Source organism: Gorilla gorilla, chromosome 7, assembly GCF_029281585.2.
Source record: "Gorilla gorilla gorilla isolate KB3781 chromosome 7, NHGRI_mGorGor1-v2.1_pri, whole genome shotgun sequence".
NCBI lineage: Eukaryota > Metazoa > Chordata > Mammalia > Primates > Hominidae > Gorilla > Gorilla gorilla.
Genome location: NC_073231.2, coordinates 136,150,223 through 136,172,825, shown reverse-complemented (window position 1 = coordinate 136,172,825; position 22,603 = coordinate 136,150,223). Strand labels below are relative to the sequence as shown.

Genomic DNA, 22,603 nt, shown 5'->3' with positions numbered 1-22,603 from the left:
TATTTATTTATTTTAGTAGAGAGGGGGTTTCACCATGTTGGCCAGGCTGGTCTGGAACTCCTGACCTCAAGTGATCTGCCCACCTCAGCCTCCCAAAGTGCTGGGATTACAGGCATGAGCCACCACACCCGGCCTGCCTTGGCTCTTTTAAATGAACCTCAAGCGACCACCAGCCAGCAACGTGCCTTCTGCCTCTGGGATTGCTCCAGGCCATGTCTGTGTAGTAGAAGGAGGTGATGTTTCCCATTCCCCTCTTGTAGCTCCTTGTTCAAGCTCATCCTGTTAGATCAAAGACAATATTTGGACCTCAAGCCCCGGCCTCCATAGAGCCATGGTGTGTGTATGTACGTGGGACACTGTCTCGCTTTTATTTATGTTCAGTCTCTGCCTCTCTCACTAGATTATAACTTCCAGGAGGGCGGGCGTCATCTCGGCCTTGCTCACCACAATGCATAGCTTTGAGGATGTAGTGGGCAGTCAGTAAATGTTTGTTGAAAGAACAAATTACAGGACAATGGGGAGTCATTGAGGGATGTGAAGTGTGACAGGGTAACTTGCCCAACGTTCCCCAGATAATAAAAGACACTATCAGTGGATCACTTGAGGTCAGGAGTTCGAGATCAGCCTGGACAACATGGTGAAACCCCGTCTCTACTAAAAATACAAAACATTAGCCGGGCATGGTGGCGGGCGCCTATGTAATCCCAGTTACTTGGGAGGCCAAGGCACAAGAATCACTTGAACCGGCGAGGCGGAGGTTGCAATGAGCCAAGATAGCGCCATTGCACTCCAGCCTGGGAGACAAAGTGAGACTCCGTCTGAAAAAAACACACTGTCCTCCCTGAAGCCCACGCCTTCTGACTCCCAATGTCCCACTTTCTGCCCCCTGCCCAGCAGTGGGGTTCTCTGAGTAAGAAGAGGGGGAGGGTGGCACATACTAACACAGAATGGATGCTTGTATGCAGACCAGGCTGTAAATTACATAGCAATGACAGCTTTGATGTTGCATCTGAAAAGGTGTAATAACCCCTTCTAGCAGGTCTCTCTTATGGTGGAGGGGAAAGTGTTTTGTGCTTTATTTTAATCAGCGAGGCCCTTCCCTGCTGGTAACTTGAGGTCATTCCATCTCATCTCAGAAGGTCTTGTTGTCCTTGGGTTGCCATAATCTCCTTTGGTTATAAAGAGGACCTGGAGCCATGCAAGGGTGGGATGTTGACTTGCCATCTCAGTAGCACATTTAATCCTACAGGACTCTGGCTTCCCCTGTGCAAGCATTAGAATAAGAGTTCAGGTGAGTGTGACCTGCGTCACAAAGGGCAGTCTTCACCATGAACCGTAGGAAGGGCAGGTGGCCAGTTCTGGAAAGGAGCCAGGAGACCTGGGTCCTTCTTACGGCACCCAGACTGCTGGGGAGGGAGACATGGGCAAGTCCTTTCACCTCTGTGGGAGAAATGGGCTGGTGCTCTTCTGTATCAGTTAGGTATCTTTTAGTGTCAAGTGGTAGAAAAGAAAGAAAAATCCAAGGCTAGTGCTGGCTTCAGGGCTCTCCTGGATCCAGGGATGCCACTGGTGTGGTCAGGCCTCTGTCTTCTGTTGTGATACCACATACATAAACATTAAGATAAACGAACATAAACATAATAAACATTATTATCCCCCATCTAACATCTCCCTGCTGTGTGGTCTTGGACAAGCCACGAATCCCTGTGACCCTCGTTTCCTCATCTGGGAATAATATTAGATCCCACACGCCACTGCAGTGAAGATTAGACAAGGCAGTTCATGAGAGAGCTTAGCACTCTGTACCTGGTGCATGGTATGTAGTAGGTCCTCTGCACTGTGCCTGGTTCATAGTAGATCCTCTGGGCTCTGCTGTCCTCTCAGATGACCTCATTTTCAGGCAGGCTTTCTCCCCTTGATGGTCTCTACTGGTTCTGTGCTTACAGACTCCTGGCTTGTAGTCCACTCTAAAGAATTTCTTTTCAACAAAAAGTCTGGGATGTGGACATGGCACCCACGCTCACTGGCTGCAGGCATATGCTACCAGGCAGGAAGCACTCCTCCCAGGGGCTGGAGCCTGGGGAGTCCTTTGAGGGAGAAATCTGAGAAGTGAGCAGTCTGCCTGCCTTGCAGGGAGGTTTGGCAAAAAGGGAATGGGGACCAGATTGAAGGTAAGATGTCATTTCCAGGCAGAAGATCGAATAGAGCCTTGCAAGCCCTTGTTTTGAGAGAGGGGAAACCAGGAGAGAGGGAAGACCGTCAGTGTGTATTAGCAACATATACCATGCTCTTCTGTGCCTCTGTGCCTTTGCACATGCTGTTCTCTCTGCTGGGACTTCCTTATCCACCCTGCACACTCCCATGCATCCCTGAGACCCAACTCTTCAATGAAGCTTTCTCTGGCTAAAGTGAAAGCTTTACCCCTCCCCTCCCACCCCATTTCCCTATCATTAATTGCTTTTCTTTTCTTTTTTTTTGGAGACAGTCTTGCTCTGTCACCCAGGTTGAAGTGCAGTGGTGTGCAATCTTAGCTCACTGCAACCTCCACCTCCCATGTTCAAGCAATTCTCCTGCCTCAGCCTCCTGAGTAGCTGGGATTACAGGTGTGCCGCCACGCCCAGCTAATTTTTGTATTTTTAATAGAAACGAGGTTTCACCATGTTGGCCAGGCTGGTCTCAAACTCCTGGCCTCAAGTGATCCGCCCACCTCAGTTTCCCAAAGTGCTGGGATTGATTTTCCATTTTTGAACAAGCATCTATTGGGTAGTAGCACTGTGTGCTGGGGATACAAATGAGAATACACGACAGTGCCTGTGTCAGAGTTAGTTTGGTCCTTCCTCTCTGTTCTGCTTCTCCTTTATCAGAGCAGTTACTTGTTACTTATTCAACACATCTTTATTAAGCAGCTTGTATTTTTCTGAGCATTGGTCTAGAAGCTGGAGATTCGGGGACAGTGGGAGAGACAATAAAATCAATAAATAATATTAATGAACAAGGTGATATCTTTAATTTCTTTCTTTTTTTTTTTTTTTTGAGACGGAATCTCGCTCTCTCACTCATGCTGGAGTGCAGTGGCGCAGTCTCGGCTCACTGCAAGCTCCGCCTCCCGGGTTCACACCATTCTCCTGCCTCAGCCTCCCGAGTAGCTGGGACTACAGGCGCCTGCCACCACGCCCGGCTAATTTTTTATATTTTTAGTAGAAACGGGGTTTCACCGTGTTAGCCAGGATGGTCTTGATCTCCTGACCTCGTGATCTGCCCGCCTCGGCCTCCCAAAGTGCTGGGATTACAGGCTTGAGCCACCATGCTCGGCCTGAACAAGGTAATTTCTGATGGTGTGTACCTTAAGAAAATAAACACGGGTAAAGGGAGAACAAGAGATGGGGATTAGGGTGGGAGGAGAGTGGTCAGGAAGGAGGGACCCTGTGGAATAAGACCTGGAGAGTGACAAGGAACAAGCGTGCAGAGGCCTGGGTGCAGGGCATTCCAGCTGAGGGGAACAGCACGTGCAAAGGCCCTCAGGGGGGTGTGTTCCAGAAATGACAAAAAGCAGGGCTATAGTGAGAAGAGAGGACAAAGGTTTGGAAAGTGAGGTCAGGGAGATGGACAGTGGCCTGGTCATATAAGGCCTTTAGATCAAGTCATGGGAGTAGATTTTATTCTAAGTGCCTTGAGAAGCCACCGTAGTGATTCTTTTCTAGCTTGGAGGACGCATTCTCCAAGCCAGGCGTCATCCTGTCCCTTAGGTGCACAATTCTCCATTCTCTTTGGTGCTCAAACTGTGTCGTCTAATACAGTAGCCACTTCAAGTAGCTACTAAGAACTTAAAATATGGCTAGTCTGAATGGAGATGTCCTGTAAGTCTAAAATACATGTTTTCAAAGACTTTGTATGACAAACTCTGTCTCATTAATAATTTTTCTTTCAGTGCATGTTGAAATGATAGTATTTTGAATATATTGGGTTAAATGACATATGTTATTAAAATTGGGCCAGGCAAGGTGGCTCATACCTGTAATCCCAGCCCTTTGGGAGGCCAAGGTGGAGGACTGCTTGAGACCAGGAGTTTAAGACCAACCTGCGCAACATAGTGAGACCTCCTCTCTACAAAAGATATTTAAAAAGTAGCTGGGGCTGGGCGCAGTGGCTCATGCCTGTAATCCCAACACTTTGGGAGGCTGAGGCAGGTGGATCACTTGAGGTCCGGAGTTCAAGACCAGCCTGGATGACATGGCAAAATCCCATGTCTACCAAAAAAATACAAAAATTAGCCAGGTGTGGTACTGCATACCTGTAGTCCCAGCTACCTGGGAGGCTGAAGTGGGAGAGTCACTTGAACCCGGGAGGCGAGGTTTCAGTGAGCCAGGATCACGCCACTGCACTCCAGCCTGGACAAGAGAGAGAGACCCTGTCTCAATAAATAAATAAATAAAGTAGCCAGGTGTAGTGGTGCGCACCTGTACTCCCAGCTACTCAGGAATCTGAGGCGAAAGATCACTTGAGCCCAGGTGGTTGAGGCTGCAATAAGCTCACCACTGCATGTCAGCCTGCATGACACAGTGAGACCCTGTCTCTAAAAAAATTAAATTAATTTCATATGTTCCTTTTAACTTTTTTCCTGTGGCTGCTGATGATTTGAAACTCCATGCATGGGTTGCACTGGGTTATATTTCTGTTGGCCAGCACTGCCCTTCAAGCACCTTCAGCCATTGCTTTTACCTTTATGGGTTATAGTCACCTCTTGACTTGTCTGTGCTCCTCCTTGAGGACAGTGACCCCAGCTGGTTGGTGGAGTCCTCAGGCACCACATTGGTGCTCCCCCTGGGTCCCCTTGGCGCACCCTGGTTCCCTGCACCCTGCACCCTGCAAACCCTCAGGCTGCTGCTCCTGAGGGTTTCTTTGGCATGCTCAGGCTGCATGCAGGGCAGGTCAGAAGTGCTGGGAGTTCACTCCCCAGGAGCAGCCCTCAGCCAAGGAAGGAGCAGAGTTGGAGAATACACACTCCATCATCCTGCTTCTCAGGTGCACAGCTCTGAGGTGTGTTCTCTAGCATCTCCCGAAGGTCACCTTCAGTGGTAACCTGCTCTGCAATACACCCATTGTTTGCTTCTTTTGTGCCACTGTTTTATTTCCCCATTCATCTAGTTGGGATCACTTCCCAAATAAACTCCTTGTACTCAGATCCTCCTCCCAGGCTGGGCTTCTGGGGGAACCCAACCTGAGACCTGGGGTGCCCAACAGGTAGGTGCTTAGTAGGAGGAGAGGGCCTGTCTCTCCAGCACATGTCTGGTGCAGGCTGGCTGCCCACTGTCAGGGGTGGGGAGTAGGGTGAGGTGGCAGGGGGATCCTGGCCAGTCTCCTGCAGCCTCTAGACCTTGAGCCTGAGGACAAGGAGCAGTGACATGAGTGTGCCAGGCTCAGGGCGTGGTGTCTGGCTGGTCCCTAGTGCCTCTAGCTGCCACACCCAGGGGGACAGTTGAATCAGCCACTGAGTTAGTGAGGGCAGAGCCACCCTGATGAGCGCTGGCCTCTTGTGTCACTATGGCAGTAGGGCCCGGGGAGTGTCTCAGCAGGAATGGTGCAGGCAGCGTCCAGCATCTCTGGTGAAGTAGAGTGTTTCCAGGTGCAATGTCTTCTTTCTGACACCACTTCTGACTCCAAATGTTTGGGGTTTTCTCTATACCAAGCAGTTCTCCAATTTTCCTACCCGAACTACATGTTCAACAACTGAATTTAATTCTGACCCTAACTATCTGGAATTAGGGCAACCCCCACAGTTCTGTGGGCTCAGTCCCATAGAACAGCTCCCACTTCAGATGCCAGTCACAATTCCCAGAGGCTGCGTGTGTCTGACCAACCAGCTATAAATTGAGAGGTTTCCACAATTTCCTTCTCAAGTTTGATGATTGGCTAGAACTCACAGAACTCAGGAAAATACATCTACAGCCATACCACCCTGAACACGCTTGATCTCGTCAGAACTCAGGAAAATACTTACTATTACTGGTTTATTATAAAGGATACAACTCAGGGACAGCCCAATAGAAGCGATGCTAGGGCCAGGTATGGGGGAGGGGGCGGTGGTACAGTCTCCATGCCCTCTCAGGACGTGCCACCTTCCCGGAACATGGCTGTGCTCACTCACTAGAAGCTCCTTGATCTCTGTGGTTTAGGGGTTTTTATGGAGGTTTCATTACATAGGCATGATTGATTAGATCATTGATCATTGGTGATTGAGCTCTATCTTTAGTCCTTCTTCTTCCCCCAGACATCTTTTTGGCCGTCTCATTAGCGTACAGAAGACACTCTTACCACTCAGGAGATTGCAAGAGTTCCGTGCCAGAAGTCAAGGACAAAGACCAAATCTATTTTTTATGATACCACAATGATCTCATAATATTAATGAGATCAGATGAGAAAACATGTGGAAAGGCCTGTGACTGTGAGTTGCCCAGATCATGGCATGTTATATGTGTGCACATTTATTGGAAGGAAGTAGGGAGGTGACAGATCTTGCTGTCTAGAACTGCTAATATGCATTTGACAGACATCTGCAGGGCACCTACTGTGTGCTCATGCGGTGCCCAGGGCAGGCCCAACATTGCAGCCAGACTGAACCTTCTGAGCATCAAAACTGTTCGTGTCCATTGCTGTCTTAGAAACTCTCCCTCACTTTTAAAGCAACAACCAAATTCCTTGACATGACATCCAAGGTCTTCCTCGGCCACCCTTGCCTACCCCTCTGACCTCAGCTCCAATCCCTCCCTGCACGTGTTATTTGTTTTCATTGCACTGAGCTATTTGCACCACTCCACATCTATGTGCGTGTCAAGCCTCCGTGCACTTGCACCTGCTGTACTCGTGCCTGGACCATCCTTTGCCAGCCATCCTGCTAGTTAACCTCCTTCAGGAGGCAGCTCAGTGTCACCTTCACCGTGAAGTCCTTCCTGATTTCCTCTTTACCATTGCCTTGTCCCTTCTTCTGTGTTCCAGTATCTATTTCTTTTAGTGCTTCCGTCATTCATCAGTCACTTGCTTTATTAAAGGAATTGCACCATTAACTATATAGGAATCCCTGCTAATATTTGTCAGCATTGAGGCACTCTCATTTAATCCTCATGGCCACACTATTAAGTAGGCACTACTATTAACCGCATATTTCAAAAGTGCAAACTGAGGATTAAGAGGTTAACAGAGATAGTCAGTAGTAGAGCAAGGATATACAACCCAAGCAATCAGATTCCAGAGCTCTTTTACCTCACTGGGAAACAACATTATCTTTTACTGTTCTGCATTATATTGTAACTGTCTGTTTACATGGCTGTCTCCCTATATCAGTCAGGGTCCCAGGAGGAAACAGACAGCACACTGGAAATAGGGTAATCCGAAGAGAGTTTAATAAGAGAGAAGTGTGGGTAGTGGGCAGGGGGACCATAGAGATTAGTCGGGCGCCCAGATCCTCAAAGGTCTGAAGGGGTGAGAGAGAGGAGGCCTCTGGAAAGCAGGAGCCAGAGAGACTGTGTGGAGAGCACCCTGAGACACAGCTGGGAGGGCTGGAGCCTGGAGAGCAGGGGAGCACTCCCCTCCTCTGACTTTCTGCTGGCTGCATTTTACCACGTGCCTTTGCCTGAATCCAGGTAGAAGCCAGAGGGTGGAGGAGCCCTGAGATGTGTCTGGAGCAGGTCAGCAGGAGAAGGAGGGTACAGAGTGGGCCTGGCAGGCCACCTGCATACTCTGATTGACCATAGGCTCCTTGAGAGCTGGGACCCTGTATTGCTCACGTTTACACCCCGGTACTCAGCACAGAGGCCAGCAGGCAGGAGGCGCTTGGTCAGTGCGTGTCAAGTGAATAAACAACAAGGGACTGATCTTTAGTACAAAACACCCCTTCTGCAACGTCTGCTTGTCGATCACACATGGTCTCAGGAATTCTTTTTTTTTAATTTAATTTTTGGGGAACAGGTGGTGTTTGGTTACTTGAATAAGGTATTTAGTGGTGATTTGTGAGCTTTTGGTGCACCCATCACCTTGTGTGAGCAGTATACACTGAACCCAATTTGTAGTCTTTTATTCCTCACCCCCTTCCTACCCTCTCCCCCTGAGTCCCCAAAGTTCACTGTATCCTTCCTATGCCTGTGCATCCTCATAGCTTAGCTCCCACTTATGAGTGAGAACATACGATGTTTGGTTTTCCATTCCTGGGCTCAGGAATTCTAACTGATGTATGTGTGTTTGTCTGTCCATGCTATTTGTGAGGTTTGTCATGGGGAAGATGATGGCAAAATCCATCCAACTCTGAGACGATCTGATTCTTTTCTGTGGTTCTCGGAAAACTTTTCACATCTCTTGCCCCATTTCAACTTGGATGTGAAACTGGAGAGCAAGACTTTTTTTTTTTTTTTTTTTTTTTTTTTTTTGAGATGGAGTTTTGCTCTTGTTGCTGAGGCTGGAGTGCAATGGTGCGATCTCATCTCACTGCAACCTCTGCCTCCCGGCTTCAAACGATTCTCCTGCCTCAGCCTCCCAAGTATGTGGGATTACAAGCGCCTGCCACCACACCCAGCTAATTTATTTTATTTATTTATTTATTTATTTTGAGACAGAGTCTTGCTCTGTTGCCAGGCTGGAGTGCTGTGGCGCAATCTTGGCTCACTGCAACCCCTGACTCCCTGGTTCAAGCGATTCTCCTGCCTCAGCCTCCCGAGTAGCTGGGACTACAGGCATGCGCCATCATGGCCAGCTAATTTTTGTATTTTTTAGTAGAGACGGGGTTTCACCATGTTGGCCAGGCTGGTCTGGCACTCCTGACCTCATGATCCACCCACCTCGGCCTCCCAAAGTGTTGGGATTACAGGCGTGAGCCACCGCGCCAGGCCTTTTTTTTTTTTTTTTTAAGGAAGCAAGTGTAAATGCCATGCTGTTCTTGCTCCAGCTGCATACAGCCACAATTACTGAGATGACTGGGCCTTGTCCTATAGCCTTTGCCTGAATTCCTGAGATAAAGGAAAGAAAAGCAGCCTGGATGCGGATTCCACCAGGCCCTGGCTGTGTGGACCCAGCAGGATGCTCTGGCATTCAGGGTGGAGCACCCAGCCCAGCCTTGTGACCACATCTCCACGTCTTGTGGTTAGGAGGCCCTATCTGTGCTTCCAAATGGAAAGTATCAGAATAGCTCCCAACCAGAGAGAGAGGGAGAGAAACAACCTGAATTACTGTAGTATGTGCATCTGGGAGCCCACATTTCCTGGAAGCTCTAATTCCAAATTGATTATGTCTTTTTGTTGTTGTTGTTAATTTGTGTGTGGCGTGCCAATGTGTATTTATGTCTCTGAAGAGGCAGGGGTAGAGGTAAATTAACTCCCCGCCTTCCCCCCTACTCCTCAGGACATCAGATCACATGGAAATGTATGTTTTCCTGTTTATTATTCATTTCTCAGGCACATCAGCAAAGGTACGGCTGTAGACAGCTGATGTAGAAAACAGTCCTGGCTTTGAAATCATGCTTTTTAGTATTTAACCTCTCTGTGCCTCAATTTCCTTGTGCATAAGGTGGGGAACATCTTATGCCACTCACAGGATAGTGTAAGAATTAAAGGAGATTAAAAAAAAAAAAGGAGTAGAGGTTGAGTGAAGGCAGGTGGGTAGTCATGGGAACTCCCTTCTTTGCCCTCCATTTCTTGCTGGTAGGACTTCACTTGCCTAAACTTTCTATTAACACATTTCAAAGCACTTTCTAGTGAAACCAGAGGGAGGAGACCTTTATACTGGAGAGCAGTGGCACAATCATAGCTCACTGTAACCTTGAACTCCTGGGCTCAAGCAGGCCTTCAGCCTCAGCCTCTCCAATTGCTGGGATTACAAGCATGAGCCACTATGCCCAGCTCATTTTGCTTGCATTACTTTTTTTTTTTTCCTCTGCTGTTCCCCCACCCCTAACCATAGCCAGACCCCTTGGGCCTCTCTTCCCAGCAGTTCTCCAGGGTCTCACTCTCCATGGCCCATTCCTGCAGTGGCCAATAGAACATTAACCAGGGAGGGCGCATTATCCTCCTAATGCCTGGGGGATCCAAGGGTTTAGAGCCCTGCGACTAAGCACAAGACAATAATCATAAACCATCCCTGACATTGGCCTAGGTTCTTTGCTCCTGCTGATCCCCAAGTGCCCACCAGGGAAGGCAGCTGTCTTAAGTAGCCCCAGGCTGAGAGTGGCAATATGGAGCAGTTAGGAAACCGGAGCCGTAAATGTGCGAGTGGGCGAGGTGAGGCAGCCAGTGATGAGTCCAGTTAGGCTAAGATCCCAAAGCTGACTTTGCTAAGAGGCAGATTCCTGAAGGGGGCCCACAGATGATTCTTTTTGTGGAATCCTCTTTCACATGTTACCTTGGAGGTAGTCTTGGATGTCTTGTTTTTGGGGGCTCTGTGAACAGCGACACCACTATCCTTAAGGGATAAATCATTGCAGCTCTGTTATCCTCTTTGTGTGAAAAGAAGCTGGATGCACTGGGCTCCTGACCTTTTCCAGGACTAGGAGGTTGGGCACCTCCTGTGGAAGCTGCGACCATGGTACAGGTCAGGATTCAGACACACTCGCTCAGCGCAACTTTAACATCTGTGCTGCTTCCCCATCAGGAAGCAAGTGATGATGATGCCAGTTCGCTGAGCTGGGCAAAACTTGCATTTTATTAAAGTCAACAAGTATGTAAGCTTGTTAAAAAGCAATTATACGAAATAATATAGCCACCTAGACCAAAGCTTGACCCTAACTAAATGCCTCGGCCTCCCAAAGTGCTGGGATTACAGGCATGTGCCACCGCGCCCGGCCTAGTCTTGAACTTTTGGGCTCAAGCAATCCTCCTGCCTTGGACTCCCAAGGTGCTGGAATTACAGATGTAAGCCACTGGTCCCAGCCCTATCCTTTTATTTTAATTAACATCATCAGAGCAAATAATAATTTTTAATATTAGCTTCATGGAAAACAATGAAGATTCACATACATAGTAAAATCTCAGTTCTTTGGATTGAAAGAACATTTATGGGCTACATATGTTGTACTCTCACATATCTTATTTAATGTTTATAACAGCCTCTGAAGTTGCTGTCATTAGCCTCGTTTTAGAGATGAGGAAAGTATGTCTAAGTTGATTCTTTTGCCCAATGTCATGCAATCTGTAAATAGTAGGGCAAGGATTTGATTGCAGGTCTTTTGACTTCTAAGTTCTGTGCTTAGCTTGGACATGGCTGCTTTTTTTTTTTTTTTTTTTTTTTAAAGGGAGTTACACTTTCTCCAAGGCCTTTGAGCACCAAATATTTTTTAATTTTATATTATCTTTGCTGATTTGATTGGAAACTCTTATAAAGATCTGCATCCAGCATGGTATCTTGAATATAGCATCATGCCTAAAACCTTTTTTTATTACACACGTTTATCTTTTTTTTTTTTTTTTTTTGGAGGCTCCATCTCACTCTGTCACCCAGGCTGGAGTGCAGTGGCGCAATCTCGGCTCACTGCAACCTCTGCCTCCTGGGTTCAAGCGATTCTCCTGCCTCAGCCTCCCAAGTAGCTGGATTACAGGTGCATGCCACCATGCCTGGCTGTTTTTGTATTTTTTGTAGAGACAGGGTTTCACCATGTTGGCCAGGCTGGTCTCGAACTCCCAAACTCAGGTGATCCACCCTCCTTGGCCTCCCAAAGTGCTGGGATTATAGGTGTGAGCCACTGCACCTGGCCAGGTTTATTATTTTGAATATCACTTATTTGAGGTTGGGATCGGTTGAGTAGAGTGTTTTTCACTAATTACCAGGCCCATGTATTTAGAATTTATTTTTTGTTGAATGGTGTATTAGTAAATTTCTAGTTTGTGGTGGTACATTTTCCTCCCTTCCTTGTAGCCCCTTTTCACTATTCCCAGCATAACTGCTGTGTTCAGTTTGTTGAAGGTCTAAAAACTAGCTCACCAAACTTGTTAGAATATTGAGTATGGTACGACAAAACGGGAGCAAGTGAAAGCTCAGAGGGTGCACCTGTGATTAAAATCCATAGGTTTTGTATGCAAAAAAAAGCCATTCATAATGAATGTGTCTGTCTAGAGATTTACATGGGTTTTTTTTTTTTTTTTTCTGGCTCTTGTTTTCCAGAAAAGATGAGACTCTGTGTGTGTGTGTGTGTGTATTTCTGTGTGTGTGGGGGGTGTCTGTGTGTGCTTATGTCTGTGTCTGTGTGTGGGTCTGTATGTGTGTATGTGTGTGTGTCTGTGTGTATGTGTGTCTGTGTCTGTGTGTCTGTGCGTATGTGTGTATGTCTGTGTGTGTATGTCTATGTATTTGTGTATGCGTGTTTGTCTGTGTATGTGTGTCTATATGTCTGTATATGTGTCCTTGTGTCCATATGCATGAGTGTGCTCTCTCAGAAAAGGAAAGAGTGGGGTAAAAATTCCAGCCAAGGTCTGGAGAAAGGACTGTAATACATTTCAATCTGAATTCTCTCTCAGGCAACAGCCTGTAACAGAAAATAAAACCAGAATTTTTGCCCTCATAAGGAATATTTGGGTTACCAGCTCTAGCCATCCATAGTGCATACAAAATTAGATATATCAAGCTACAGAAAAAAACTGTGGAAAAATCTTTTCTTCCTGCAAATGTTTCATCCTCACTTATGTCATTGTGGCTTGAATTCTAAAGAACCCTGATGAGAAAGAAGGAAAACCAAAGAAAAGCCACTCTTTACCCAACAGTACTGTATCAACCTGCTGTTGGGGTATAGATAATACACTGGTAGGTATCACATCTATTTTATGTAAACAAATAAACTAACAGCAAACCTGGGGTTCTGTTTCAGCTGTGGCAAGCCCATTGCTGTTTGTCTCTTTGGCAGGGAACATTATTGTGGAATTTTAAATGATTGCTCTGGAGAGATTGGGCAGAACATTGATTTTAAAGCAAAGAAGTCTTTGAGCTTTATCATCTTCCTTCCTGTGTGGAATCTGCCTTGTCTCCTCTCCCTTAGCCAAATTGTGCAAGGGTTGTGTAAATAAATTTGCTTCTTCAGAAATCCATTCTGTGAGAGCCTGTTGGCTCCTCTGTGACTGTATCTCTGTGACTGTATCTCTGAAACAATTTCTGAGATGAAATTTAAGTGCTTATAAAATGTAATGCCTGTACTTGGTGAATTGAGACCAGTCTTTTCAGTGATTCTGTAATGCCACAAAATAGGCCTGTTGCATGTCTTCAGAAGAATTCAGTAGGATCCCTAAGCCTCTTAAATATACAATCCCAAACACAGAGGACTAGTTGGGAAAATGACTCTGGTAGAATGCTTCTCATTTGACCACTTCTGAGATAAGCCGTTTTCATATATTCTTAGTTGGTTCAGCATTTTCATAGGCCCATTATATAAATTAGTAGATTTCAACTCTGTACAAACAAAAACCCAAATAACGTTAGCAATTAGGTTTGTTTGTTTGTTTTCCCTCTCTGACCAGAGAAGTCTGGAGGTAGTTCAAAGCTAGTCAGTGCCTCCATGGTTATCAGGAGCCCAAGCTTTTTCTGTTTCCCTGGTTCTACTCTCTTTATCATATTGCTTTAGGATCCCAAATGGTTGCTGGAGTGTCAGCCATCACAACCACATTACAGTAGGCAGCAGGATACAATAAGAAGGGAAGGATAACAGGAGTCCTCTTCCAGCTGTGTTAGCCCTTTTTAAGGCACTTTCCCAAAACTCCTACATAGCATTTCTGCTTACATCTCACTGGCTAGATTGAGCCATACAGCCACCTTAGCTGTAAGGGAGGCTGGAAGATGAGTCTTTTAGCTAAACACATTGCTGCCCCGAATCAAACTGGGGCTCTGTTAGTGAAGAAAGGGGGACTACATAGCAGGTACATAACTGGTAGTCCTGCCACATCAGCAGAGTACCATTTGTACAGAGAGTGCGGTTTAGTGCAAAGGGCTTGAACTTTGAAATTAGATAGACTTCTGTTTAAATCTTAACTCTACCACTTACTCATTTCAGCACCCTAGGTCTAGCACTTAACCTCTCTGAGTCTCAATTTCCTATCTATTAAACATGAGGAGAATAATAGCTACTTTGTAGGGTTGCAGTGAGGGTTAAACAAAATCATAAATAAATTGCCTTGTATATAGTAGATACTAAATCATTGTCATTCTAGTTGTTATTAACAGGTAAGGTATGCCTTTGATCTTCACCACCATAGTGGTTATTTTAAAATTGAGATAATTCATATAAAATTTGCACTTTTAAGATATACAATTCAGTGGTTTTTAGTGTATTCACAAAATGATAGAACTATCACCATTGTCTATTTCCAGAACATTTTTGTCACTCCTCACAAGAAACCCTGTACCCACTGGTAGTCATTGCACATTACCACTTCCCCCACAGCCCCTGATAACCACTAATCTGCTTTCTGTCTCTATAGATTTGCCTAGTCTGGACCTTTAAGGTATCATACAGTATGTGGTCTTTTGTATCTGACTTTTGACTTAGCATAATGTTTCCAAGTTTCATCCATGTTGTAGCATGTGCCAGTACTTTATTACTCTTTATGGCTGAATAATATTCCATTGTATGGATATACCACATTTTGTTTATCCATTTGTTTGTTCATGAACGTTTGAGCTGTTTCCATTTTTTTGAATGTTAAGAATGATGCTGCTGTGAACATTGGTGTACAAGGTTTTATGTGCACATATGTTTTCATTTCTCTTGTGTATATACCTAGGAGTGTCTTAGTCAGTTCGGGCTGCTATAACAAATTACCCTAGACTGGATGGCTTACAGACAACAAATGTATTTCTCTCAGTTCTGAAAGCTGGAAGTCTGAGATCAGGGTACCAGCATGGTTGGATTCTGGTGAGGCCCTCTTCCCTTGCAGGCTGCTGACCTCTCATTGTGTCCTTATATGGCTGAAAAATAGCTAGAGAGCTGCTCTCTGTTTTTTTTTTTGTTTGTTTGTTTGTTTTTGAGATGGGGTCTTGCTCTGTCACCCCCCAGGCTGGAATGCAACGGTGTGATCTCAGCTGACTGCAACCTCCGCCTCCTGGGTTCAAGCAATTCTCCTGCCTCAGCCTCCTGAGTAGCTAGGATTATATGTGTGCGCCACCATGCTTGGCTAATTTTTTGTATTTTTAGTAGAGACGGGGTTTTGCCATGATGGCCAGGCTGGTCTTGAACTCCTGATCTCAGGTGATCTCCCCACCTCAGCCTCCCAAAGTGCTGGGATTACAGGCGTGAGCCACTGTGCCCGGCCTGGGGTCTCTTTTATAAGGCACTGTTCCCATTCATGAGGGCTCCACCCTCATGACTTAATTACCTCTCAAAAGTGTCACGTTGTAATACCATCACATTGGGTTAGGATTTCAACATGTGAATTTGGGTGGGACACATGCATTCAGTCCACAATAGTAAGCAGTTGCTGGGTCAGATGATAACACTTGGTTTAACCTTTTGAGGAGTTGCCAAATTGTCTTTCAAAGCTACTCCACCATTTTACATTCCTACCAGCAATGTGGTGGGTTCCAGTTTCTTCACATCCTTGACAATACTTGTTAATTTCCACCTTTTTTATTACAGCCATCCTAGTGGGTGCAAAGTGGCATTTCATTATGTTTTTGATTTGCATTTTCCTAATGTTTAGTGATGTTCAGCATCTTTTCATGTGCTTATTATCCACTTGTATATCTTTGGAGAAATGTCTGTTTAACCCCTTTGTCCACTTTTAAATTAGTTATTTATCTCTTTATTGTTGGGTTGCAAAAGTTTATATATTTTGAATACTAGGCCTTTATCAAATACAAGTTGAGCATTCCCAATCTGAAAATCCCAAATGTGAAATTCTCCCAAATCCAAAACTTTTTGAATGCCAACATGAGATGCTGACACTTTTGCTTTCTGATATTTAATTGTATACAAACTTTGTTTCCTGCTCAAAATCATTAAAAATATAGTATAAGATTACCTTCAGGCTATGTGTATAAGGTTTATATGTAACATAAGTGAATTCTGTGTTTAGTCTTGGGCTCCATCCCCAAGGTGCCTCATTATGTATATGCAAACATTCCAGAAATAAAAAAAAAAAAAAATCGGAAACACTTCTGGTCCCAAGCATTTCAGATAAGGAATACTCAACATGTATACGATTTGAAACTATTTTCTCCCATTCTGTTATGTGTATTATCTAATTGATTCTGTATAACAATCCTTTGACGTAAATATCATTATCCCCATTTTATGGATGAGGAAGCTGAGGCCCTAAGGCAGTGAACAGCTTGCCTAAGATAACACATCTAGTAACTGTGAAGATGGTACTGGAACCCAGGAAAAGATTAGCCAGGGCTTTTTTAGTTTTAGTAGTAGAAACCCAACTCAGACTAGCTTACACTAAAAAAGAAGTACAGTTGCTCACATTACTAGGAAGTCCAAGGGTTGGACTAACATTAGGCATGGGATAGATTTTTGTGGATCCAGTGGTTCAAATGAGGTCACCACGACTCTCCCGCATCTCTTGCCATCTTTTGGTTATGATCATTCTTAGGCCAGCTCTCTCGTGTGGCAAAGATGGTCACCAGTAGCTGAAGGCCTACTACGTCTTAGAGAGAAAAGGCATATTCCTCTGTATCCTAGCATCTATATCAGTCCTCCATGAAGGATTCTGGTTGGCCATGCTTGAGTTAAATGCCTGTTCTAGTACCCATCATTGCTGTTATCAGGATTCTGGAATACTCTGATTGGACAGCCTGGGTCCAGCCCTTTAGTTGGGAAAGTAGAGACATGACTGACAGTCTAGAAAATTACCTGGAGTCAGGGAGGAGTAGTTCCTACAAGAAGGGGATGTAGGGCAGACAGACAATGTAGTCAGTATGCTAAAAGTCTGTCTGAACTGCTGATAATTTCAAGATGTTAAAATTAGTTGGGAGTAAGTGAAAGTTAATTCTTAAACTCAAACATAGGGAGAAAAGTAGTTTATTCACACAAAACCCCCCATGATATTGAAAATAATATTCATGAAAATAATATGATATTGAAAATAAGTTCTCTGCTGTGTATGTAAATATAGCAATTTTATAAATTTGTTTGTATAATGCCTCTCAACCTCTAAGGCCAGAGCAAAAAACCTAATTTTTTAAAAACAAAAAACCAGAAAATATTAGGGAACAGAAGCTGGATGCTGTCTCAGAAGGTTTGCTAGCAATTGTAGAGACTTGTTTTTTTTTTTTTTTTCTGAATTAGAGCCCCTAGTGTGATTGGAATGCTCACACTTGAAAAAGGATGTTAACTAAATAGCATATGTTAAGAAGAAAACTCTGCAGTGGGCGGGCAGTTTTCCTGTTTCAAGTGGAGCAATGCCCTACATTTGACATCGTTATGGAAAAATCCTGTTATGATACAGCTTATTGTTATGTGGGTTCAAATACATTGCAGGTGAAATCATATTTTTGAAAAGCAACAAGAGAATACTGTGACAGATTCATGTAATATAGGGTATCTTTAACGGGGGCCCCAACCCAGACGGAAGACCTCCAGACAGTTCTTAGTGTTTTGAAGCAGAGCTGGGGACCTCTTTGTGTTTGGAGTTGGTAGTCACACTGATGTCAAAAAAGCATTTATTGAGCTATAGGATGCCATTGCCAAGGGACCTCTGAGAGTCTGTGCCCCAAGGTGCTGATTTTAACCACAAGGAAAATGAGGCCAAGGGAGGTGAAATTATTTGGCTGAGGAAAAGGAGCCGACCTCCCTGGCATTCCATGTCACAAACATCTTGGTGCAAAAGTCACAAATAGCTACCATTTATCAAATGTTTCTTTTGGAGTAGTATTTCAGAGCCTCAGTGGCTTTGAAAAGTGCTCATAAAAATAGATCTAGCTGGGCTGTGGGCAAATCAGAGAGAGAGCGTTACATCAAATTACTTTTACTTGGACTTTACATTCATCGGTCACTTTTAAAATACACCTTTATTTTCTGTTTGAATTATTTGAATATTCCATCACTTGTGCTGAAAACCAGTATCTCTGCCTACATATGAGCTCCATGATGACAGAGGTTGTCTCTGATGTTTTAAAATTTATTTTTGGCTCTTAAAGTATCTAGCGGCCGGGTGTGGTGGCTCACGCCTGTAATCCCAGCACTTTGGGAGGCCGAGGCAGGCAGATCATGAGGTCAAGAGATCGAGACCATCCTGGCCAGCATGGTGAAACCCCGTCTCTACTAAAAATACAAAAATTAGCTGGGTGTGGTGGCGCACACCTGTAGTCTCAGCTTCTCAGGAGGCTGAGGTAGGAGAATCGCTTGAACCTGGGAGGTGGAGGTTGCAGTGAGCCGGGATTGTGCCACTGCACTCCAGCCTGGGGTGACAGAGAAAGACTCTGTCTCAAAAAAAAAAAAAAAAAAAAAAGGAATCTGGCATAGTACCTGTTTAGAATGCAAATAGTGATATTAGTAGCTAACGTTTATTGATCACTTACTGTATACCAGGCACTGTGCTAAGCATTTGCACAGATTATCTCATTTCAATCTTACCACAACCTTGAGAGAGAGGGCTTATCATCATCTTCCTTTTAACAATAAAGTAATTTAAATTAAATAACTTGCCTAAGGTAACAAATCCTGTTAAATGGCAGCGCTGAGGTTGAACCCCAGGTAATCTGAATCCAGATCGCACACTCTTAGCCACTGGAAAGGTTATAAAGCTGCTTAATAACTGTTTGTGGATTAGAACTGAACTGACTGGTTCCCTCCTAATACCTCTGTACCCAGGGGAAAATGTCCCCAGAGACTCAGGAGGCAATGCTCTCATCTCTGAAAATGACCAAGGGAGGAGGAACTGTGTCAATCACAATAGTCAACTGGACTTGGGAAAAGGAGAAATTTGACCTACACTCTGCATGTGCTGGGAAGCTTCTCTGGGTAAAGGGTGGGTGGCTTAGAAAAACAGTACAACTAGGTGAGTACTGTGGGGCACAGTCCTCTTGCCCCAAATTAGGAGTGTCAGTTAAGTGATGGTGTGCCAAACTTTATACTGTTACAATTTTTAAATAGTAGGCAATTGTGCATAGGCATTCCTTGATGCTGTGATGCAAAGACAACATAATCTGTTGGAGACGGGAGTTTCTGAAGGTCTTTAATCCTATCCTTGAAATATAACTGGGAAAGGTGAAGTGGGAAACCCTTGGGAACCAGGATACTTGGCATTTGGCTCAGTTCCCACAAATCTGTCAGGGAACACTGGGCAAGTCACCTAACTGCTTGGGAATCAGTTTCCTTATCCAAAAAATGAAAAGTTTGGAAAGCATGTTATCCTTAAAATTCTCTCTGGCTCTTATGGCTTATAATGATGTAAAATAATGACAGCGACTCTAAAAACCGGGATCACTTCTGTGGATCTTACTCTCTTCTGGATCTCTCCATTTCTCCTCTCTCAATTCCTCTCATACCCTTCCCCCATAAATGTTTGCTCATTCATTCATTCAGTCTTCCTTCTGTTCAGTAAGTATCTCTTAAACACTTGGGACTTTGGGGCCATAATAGCAAATAGAAACCCTCCCTGGTCTTAGGTAGGGCACAGTCTAGTTGGATAAATACAAATATTTGGAAAATGGTACCCTGGAAAATGGTACCATTGAAAAGGGCCATAAAAGAGGAACGTTCTCATTCTTGATATAGCACAGAAGTTGGGCATCATTAAAGGTGATGAACTCAACTTAAAACAAATTCATCAAAGAAACCTGGATGTATTGTAAGTTTTTCTCATTTTTCAGGTTAATGTGACTTTATCAGAAATAAGCAAGATTTTAAATCCCTCGTTCCTATAGATCGCAAGTTTTTAGGACTCCCATAAAACACCATGATTTTTTTCTTCATTGGAGGTTGTTTTACTTGTATTAGAAATGATGTAGCTCATAAAAGGGAGCCAGTTCAATTCAAAACACATTTATGGGGGCCCACAAGGGACCCCAACTAGGCAGTGCTTTCCTAGAGAAGAAAAAGCCTACAGGGTTTGGATTCAGACTGACTGAATAGCATTTCTCCACTTATTAACTGTTAACCTTGAGCAAATTGTGCTTATCTCTGAGTTCTCTTGCAGAAAACACACTACCTCACTAGGTTACTAGGAAGATTTCAGGAGATGGTGCTTGTAAAAGGCCAAGCCTGGGGCTCCAGGAATCTTCTGTCCTTGCTTTAGTTGCTGGGGGATGTAGGTGATACAGACATGGGTAGGATTTAGTCCCTGAATGCTGCCAGGGATTGATAGTCTGGGACTTTGCGGTATAGGATACTCACTTGGAAGATACAAGGTGTTTGTTTGTTTGGCGTTTGTTTTTTGTGTTTTATTTTATTTATTTATTTTTTGAGACTGGATTGCTCTGTTGTCCAGGCTGGAGTGTCCAGGTGCAGTGGTGCAGTCATAGCTCACGGAAGCCTCAAACTCCTGAGCCCAAGTGAGAGATGAGTCAGAGCCAAGCCCTTCTGCTAACAGAGCTATTTGTTGCTGAGGAAGTTCTCAATTTCTCCTCTGAATGGTGCCAATATCCTCCAGTTGCTTAAGGCAGAGTGAGAGAAGCTGACTGTGGATACCCACATGAAGATTAATCCCACCTGGAGGAATGGGGCAAGGAGCTGCTCTCTAGACCAGTCAAGCTTGCATTTGAATTGGGCTTGTAATGAGTTCCCCAGAAGGAAAACACACGCACATATACCCCAACAGAAAAAGCATCCTGGGGCTGTGGACTCATCCATTGTCTTTGATAAGCCAACAGAGCATGGTGGCTGATCACATGGGCTATGAAATCAGATTGCTTGAGTCCTGCTCCACTACTTGACAGGTAACCTCTAAGCTTCAGGTTTCCCATGCATATAACATGGGGAATAATACAGTACCTGCTTTATATTGTTGCTGCAAGTGTTAAGTGAGGTTGCGCCTGCAATGACTCAGGATAATACAGGGCGCATAATACTAAGCACAATTATTCTTTCATAGGACTAAACAGAAATACATCCCTGAGTTCATTCAGTTGATATTTATGCTACATTTCTTCTAGGTTCCCACCATTCTGCCTCTTTTCTTCCTACTTCCATCAGAGGAACAGGGAGGTAGAACAGAGTAGTTTTTTGTCTCCAAACAAACCATGTTCTTCTCTTTACTGAGAAAACTCTAGTGGTTTTGCTTGGAGTATTTAAATTGAATTAAGTACATTTGGGACTAGAATTGGCTTTTTTTTAATTATTATTATTACCTGAAATTGCACGAGTGCAATTGGGAAGCACTCATACAAAGAACATGAAAAAAGCAGTTTACGTAGACTATGGCAACATGAGCCTAAGTGTAAAAGATGGAATCAAGTACAGCCCCCTCCCTCCATCCTGCTCCTTAAGCGCTTTCCTTTCCTCCACCACTTCATTAAGATGGTAGAAAATGAATTCATAAGTTGTCAGGTGAAATAAGGATACTTCCTTTGGTTGTCTGGGCTGGGAAAAATACTGTATCTAACAAAGTAGCCCTATACAGAATACAGTAAAGAGACCAATTTTGCAGGCAGCAGAAAAAGCATTGGATTTAGAGCCTGCCAGGCTCAGGGACATTAACTTGCAGTGAGATTTTATTGTGTCTCAGTTTCCATTATTGTAATACTTGCAACTCAGGACTGTTATATGAATGAATTCAGACATTACATATATAACCACCAGTGCAGTACCTGACTCCAGATGGAAGCTGAGAAAGTCATATTCTATACCCCAGCAGCCTTAGGTTTCTCTGGTAAATTTGGGATAAATATACTTACTTTATAAAGTTGTCATGAGGCTTAAAGAAGGATAAATGTATTCTAAATTCTATACTTAGCAAAGTGTCTGGTACGTAGCAGGTCATGGTGAATATTTTGTTTTTGCAAGAATATCAGAATTTATTTTATTTTTTATTAAAAAAAATGAGATGCAGTCTCGCCATGTTGTCCAGACTGCTCTCAAACTCCTGGGCTCAAGCAGTCCTCCCACCTCAGCCTCCCAAGTAGTTGGGATGACAGGTGTGTGTCACTGCACCCGGCAAGAATATCATAAGTTATATCTCCAGATAAGGTTTTCAAAGTTCCCATAATATCGGAAAAATAATTGTCTACTTAGGATGTCTGAGACCCTGCTAAGCACTTTATATACCTTAGCTCGTTGAATTCTCAGAACACTGAGATAGGGGTTGTCATTGCCCCCATTTTATAGATATGAAAACTGAGACTCAGAGAGGAGAAATACTTTAACAAGGTCTAGTAGCTTCTTCATGGCAGAGACGGGAGCCTATCTTTTTTATGTGAGAATCAGCCCATAATTCATGCTCCTACAAAAGAAATGCCCCATGCTATCATCCCCTAGAAGTTGTTTTGCTCAGATTATCCTTCTTTACAGGGATTATGTTGCATGAAAATAGGCTTTTATTTTATTTTAGTGAGTTGGTCTTAACTTACTTCTCATCTTGATTGGTATGCAGCCAGTTTGACTCTAGATACTATTTATTTACTTCCAAAATCCAAGCCATCACTAATGCATCTGACCTAACAAAGGATACTTTGAGAATAAGCGAGGTCTCTGAAGACTGTTTATTCC

The 22,603-nt window shown here is 44.2% G+C and overlaps 1 protein-coding gene across 5 annotated transcripts in view; it reads left to right on the top strand.

The window, feature by feature from the left end:
• ASAP1 (ArfGAP with SH3 domain, ankyrin repeat and PH domain 1) overlaps positions 1-22,603 on the top strand; it is a 392,411-nt gene that overhangs the window by 59,395 nt on the left and 310,413 nt on the right. The window lies entirely within an intron of this gene.